General features: G+C 39.8%; 1 long non-coding RNA gene across 3 annotated transcripts in view; it reads left to right on the plus strand.

Annotated features, from left to right (window-relative positions):
- Positions 1–4666, plus strand: part of LOC106633190 — a 52671-nt gene extending 48005 nt beyond the window's left edge. For all 3 annotated transcript variants that reach the window (XR_006054406.1, XR_001336292.2, XR_006054407.1), the window contains one exon: positions 710–4666. This is a non-coding gene — a long non-coding RNA (uncharacterized LOC106633190). The remainder of the gene's footprint in view (positions 1–709) is intronic.
- Positions 4667–6000: the final 1334 nt, after the last annotated feature.

Here is a 6000-nt window from a genome sequence, read left to right on the forward strand (position 1 = left end):
ATCAATACTATTGATAATTGGATCGATAGTGATTTAGTGAAGCAGCAGGTAACAGTTCCCTGAGGTTTATGTGGATTTAAAGGTGCTGAATAAAGAGCTGATACTGTAAGTTACAAAACCATACACTGTGCACTTACTGTACTGTAAAACTCTTTAAATCTCATCAATTTAGAGTTTTTTTAAAAACTTTTTTTTATCTCTAAATATGTGAATAAACGTGTCTAATGTGAGTTATTAGTATATGTTGGGAACTGCAGATGTATCAGCTCTATATCTTTCTTCACCAGCCATTTCCTGCTCTCACCCCTTACGCTGTGACCTCACTGCTGCACTCTGAGTCCTGAGATGCCCTCTGATCGCTAGATGAGAGGCAGGACTTGAATTCAGCTTACTCTTTGTCTGCTGGTTGTTACACTAGCTGCTCCAACAGCAGCAGGAGCAGGTGTGTCTACCTCCTGTGCCATTCCTCTCCCCCCCCCTCTTCCTGTTCCTTCATCACTGCAGTACGGCAGCTCTGTCTGGGAGGCAGCCATTCCATTGTTCTCGCACCCCCCTCTACCTATGAGTGCTCCTGTAGGTGCTGGTGCCGCTCTGCCCGCCCCACCCCACCCTGTGGAACAGGCTGGCTCCAAATCACTGTTATACTTTTCACTTACGTGCCCTGAGTAGGTTACGCTTATGTCTTTCTGTCTCTTCTCTCCCTGGACAGAGCTTGCTACACTCGCTGCTGCACACCGCCGCCATCTTGTTACTGCCTGTGCTACTGGTCTGCCTGCCTTTGCTGCACTCAAACCAAATCATCAAACTCAGCCTGCGGTTGTTTCCATGCCACTCCTGTTTGTGCGCAGCTTTGTCACAACGCAGTGCTGCGCACCAGCTACCGGACGCATGTCGTTGCTGCACAGAAGCACCTGGAACTTTTATCTGGGTGTTTCTTTAATAGCTGCCACAGATTGGATGCTGCAGACGGTGTTGTCAGCATCTCTCAAACCATCAGTAAGATCTGTACCATTGTAATACACACTATGCCCGATGTAGATTTAGCTAAGGACTTGACATGCCGTACACCATTAAAACAAGTAAAAATAAGTGAAATGTTATTTTACAAATTTACAAATGATTCAAAGTGGCATGTCTTCTTCGCAGGATTTAAGAAAATTGCTCCCGTCGAAGAAAATCAATAACCACAATCTGTCCCTTATTCTGTGTATATATTTCTCTCCAGAGCCCATATGCCTGAGCACATATACTGTATATGCTATCTTTGTGAGCTTGTGTGCTGTAAAGAGAGGGTGGGAAAGAGAAAGGAGGGGAGTGAGAGAGAAAGAGAGGAATCAAGCATCGGTAAGAAAGTCTTCCTAATTCTGTTTGGCAGAAACTGTGCTGTTTAACCATATGTGCAGAGAGCAGGCTTTGCACATGCTCAGAATGACTCAGAGGACACGACTTTCACATGTCTCAACGCAATTAGATTAACTAATAGATAATTTTCCAGCAAATATAAATAAGTTACAGTGAAGTCATAAATAATTTAAAAAGTGTGCACTCTACCTTGAATTATTTTTGTTGTACTCACAGTATGAGGTTAAAACATGGGCATTAGAAGGAGAGCGGGATACAAACACAGCAAGTATATTCCAGCTTATGGAAATCTTATTCCTGCATTTAACTGTGCTTTGGTGCAAAACAAGTGGAAGTGTGTAGGTGGAGGCCAGAGTGATACAGCAGTGAGTTCAGAAGGTCTTCAATCCTCTAAGACTATATGCCAAGAAGACACCATGCTAATGAAATCATAAAGACGGTGAAGAAAACAAGCTGTCCCTGGAGAATACATCCATGCATCGGAGGTTGCCAGTTTTACTTTACTTGCTTCTGGGTATGCATGTACTGTAGCTTTGCAGTGATACTGTATTTATAAGGTCAAAGGCTGCTTTGCTTCAGGGTTAAAATGCTCTCAGCCTTTATCTTATGATTACCTTCATCAGGTCAGTGAAGATCACCCTTTGCCCCACCAGCTGAGTGGGACAGCGGGTTACAAGAGGTATGCAAATCACAGTAATATTTATTATGTATAACAAGGAAGAAAATGTAAAAAAGAAGAAGAGTTTAAATCACTGCTGATATTCCTATGAAATACAGGGTACAATTAGAATGAGATAGAAATGATCAAGATGCAATTAACGTTCATACTTTAAATATTGGACAGAAATATGACGTTGAATAATTTTGGCCACTTTTATACACAGTCCGCCATCTTTAGGTGCTTAAATGCAGTCGAACGAACGCTCGTTATAAGTTGGGGGCAGTTTCAGTTACAGAACCAGCAGTTCTGGCCTATTCAGAGAGCTCAGGTGGTGGAGCAGGTGGTGGAGCAGGTTTGGGCAGGACACTGAACCCCTAGTTGCTCTCGATGGCAGATGAGCTGTCTGAACACGTGTGGCCTATAAATGCCAATCGTCTAAAATTTGTACTTTTAATACTTTGTCAGGAATCATTTGCGGGCAGTCTGATTTCTGAAACCTTCGGATATTAATGCTTCTGCGTTTCTGCAGTTGTTTGTTTACGCGTCTTGTTATCAGGGAGTGAAATTCATACTCAGTCAGACTGAGATTGGCCGAGAAAGTTAAATCGTCTGCATCATGGTTGACTATAATCAATGCTGACATTGCTTGTTGTCCTCATTGTGTAAGGACGGAATCATTAGAAACACCAAGTAACAGCGTATTACGTAGAGAGCAAAGAATTCGTAGTTTATCGAGCTACCAGGTCTCACGCAGAGTTAACTTTGAATTGATGATTAAAAGCAAACAATAGTCAACTGATAGTTTTCATGAATGTTATTAATCTAGTTTAAAATTTCAAATTCAGTTGGAGTTTCAGAGACTTCAGAGCAGATCGCTGAAACAATACCGAAGCAATATTGCTGCATTTTAAATCCGTCCGTCCAAGTCATCTTTAGGCAAAATGCAGGATATACTGTGGACTCACTACCAGTCTATCACGTGGCTAATACAGAACACTTGCAGTCCATCAGCTAAGAATGGCTGCATGATTAAATCCCATTTAGAGGAATTATTCACTGTCAAAAAGTCCAATTTATGCAGAAAGCACATAAGAGCAAATATGAATTTCTTACTGGAAGGTAAGCTCCATACTGGAACATCACAATACAAGTTCAGAGAGCCTGTCCAATGAAATAATTCATTATAATCCAAAGTGAGCCTTCATCAGCCTGGGAGTTGTCCTGCTATGTTTTTATGATCCAGTTAACAGAAATAAAGCCCTCAACTCTCCGGCTTGAGTAATGACGTAAGCAGTTAACAATTGGAAGAATTTCTTTTTGGACAAGAGCGGAGGACGTTGATCATTCAGGGTCAACAATGAGCGCCTCATTTGTTCTTTTTTTCCCCATTTGTAGTATAAATAGAAGCAGTTCAGCCTTCAGTGGAGAGTTTGTGGAGCATACTTACTGAGTGTCGAATGCAAAGATGTTGCATTCTTTATTATTCCATATCAACTGTCCTGGAATCCGTTACACCATTTCCCAGAATTGCAGTCCAAAAAGTATGTAAATCCCAGCTGGGAATGAGTGTAGAATCCCAAGGTTTGTGCACGTGACATGAACTATTCATTCTTCTTCTTTTTCTGTCAAAGCATGACTTCTTAAAAAGAGTTACAGGTGTATCTGGGCCCACCTTCTTGTTACATATATATAATGCACAGCTGTCAAAAGTAAATAAAGTAAAAATCACAAACGTCCTTTGTCAGTTGTTCACATTTAATTGCTCCTTCAGAAATAAATGCAAAATCTTTGGAAAACAGGATAATCTGCTAACAAGTGCCATTTCCTTACCCAGAGGACCCATACTTGAGACTTTGTTTCTCCCAGAATAAAATGTTTCCTCATTTTCAGTGAGGAACCAACCAAAAACCAAAAGGTTTTGACATTCATTGTTCTCCCAGAAGATGCATCTGCAGGCAATCCCTAACTTTCTCCTCTAGTGCTACCAGCACAATGATGTACAGGTGTATGTGGTTTTAAAATTCATAAGTCACCAAATACTGGATGGATTTCCATTAAAGTTTGTGCCGATATTCATATCCTTCAGTGTACCTGTCTGCATTTTTTTTTTAAAGTGTCCTGTGTTCCAGTATTTTGGCTTGCGATTAAACAACTGCAAAGCTAGTGATTTGCTGCATTACTTACATATTGCAGTCATGAATAAGAGAAGAGACTAGTCTTTCCTGGTAGACTGCAGTGAATTATCTTCACAGCAGCAGAGTAGACATAGATTGCATGACATGGTGCAGTTTGCACATGGAATGCAGAAAGATTTCAGGCACTGAGTGATGAAGGCCAGATGTTTGAGTTATGCATAGGAAGTCAGTGGCCTACAGTTGGTACTGGGTACTGTATGAAGCGATGATGCCAGAAACCATCGCCGGCATATACCATGTAATTAAATTTAAGGAAGCCCACTCACATATTACAGCTTGTATATAAAAGCAATACATGTTCCAGGTTTGAAAAAAACAGACATCAAAAAACATTACATAAACACAAGTGCCTAAATAAAAATAGAAACGGTATATGAGTAAGAGGTGTTGCTTATGATTCACCTGGTTACAGTTTGCATAGCAACTAATTCTAGTTTTTTATATATATATATATATATATATATATATATATATATATATATATATATATATATATATATATATATATATATATATATATATACATATATACATATATACATATATATAAAGTTTTGCTCAAAAATAAAAAATAAAGAAAAGCTTAAGAGTCTGAGAGGTTGTTGTGAATGTTGTGGATTTAATAATTGGTTAAAAATAAATAAAACATAAATATAAGCGAGGTCATTATATCGATATCTTCAATTTTGTCCTTCATTTGTAGATGTTACGGAAATTGATCTTTTTAAACTTGGAGAAAAGAAACAAGTTCAAAAGAGGACTTGTTTACCAGAAAATATTCCTTGCACATTGATTTGCAGCACGCAGTGTGGTTACATTATTAAACTATAGACACCCAGCAATGGTAAATATATACTGAAACTTACCTCCTCCTCCTATAGACGGTTTTCTCTTGTTCTTTCTCCCTCCTTTTTGTCTCCTCGTCTTGCACACAGTTACACATGCACACTCCCAGCCTGTCTGCGTCTCACACTCAAACACGCACACACACACACGCACCGTCTTTTGTTTGGAGTCAGACGGCATTGAAGGCAGATCCTGTGGCCCTTCTGAGGAGAATGTTAATATGCCCGCTCTGGTCTCTCTGGGGACGCAGAGAATGGACTCGGGCTGCTAATGCACTGTCACACTAACCCCGCTAAGTATTCTCACAGTTAGCAACAGCAGCGCTGCTCCCAGAACTGAAATGTATTTAACTAAACTCGCAACCTACTGAATCGTAAAGACTTACTTTAGATTGTCCTTTCACAAATAACTGCCTCATTTGCCCACCTTTCTGTGCCTGCAAACAGAGATATGGCAGGTGGGCTATTTGTTGAGTGCAGTTAGACTTATTTCACTTTCATTAGCACTTTATTTATGTGGACTCATTAGGGGCAGTTTGCTCCCCCACACTGAGGTAGGCTTAATGGATTATACTAACGACCTACACAAGCACACGGTATTCAGTTACGTGTAGAGTTTAAACAAGTCAAATTATCTTTAAAGAGTTTGGGCTCGGTATCGTTTTTGCTAACTTTGGCTAAAGGATGTATTTTTGCTTGTGGTTCAGTGAAATCCTGCTATTTGAACTGTGGTCACCTGAGTGGAAGGAAAATGTTCCCCACTTACCAAACTGGTGTGAGGAGTAACTATGTTTTCATTTATGGCATTAATAAAATAAAACTATTTTTGCTATTTAAGAGCATTAAAAATGAAACCTAAAATGATAACATTTACTTCATGTTGTATTTTGCCTGTGGTCATTGTGTCCATGTGCTGAGCCTGTGGATCACCGTTGCA

This window comes from Haplochromis burtoni, unplaced genomic scaffold (assembly GCF_018398535.1).
Source record: "Haplochromis burtoni strain Fernald_Lab_line unplaced genomic scaffold, NCSU_Asbu1 Contig_56, whole genome shotgun sequence".
Lineage (NCBI taxonomy): Eukaryota > Metazoa > Chordata > Actinopteri > Cichliformes > Cichlidae > Haplochromis > Haplochromis burtoni.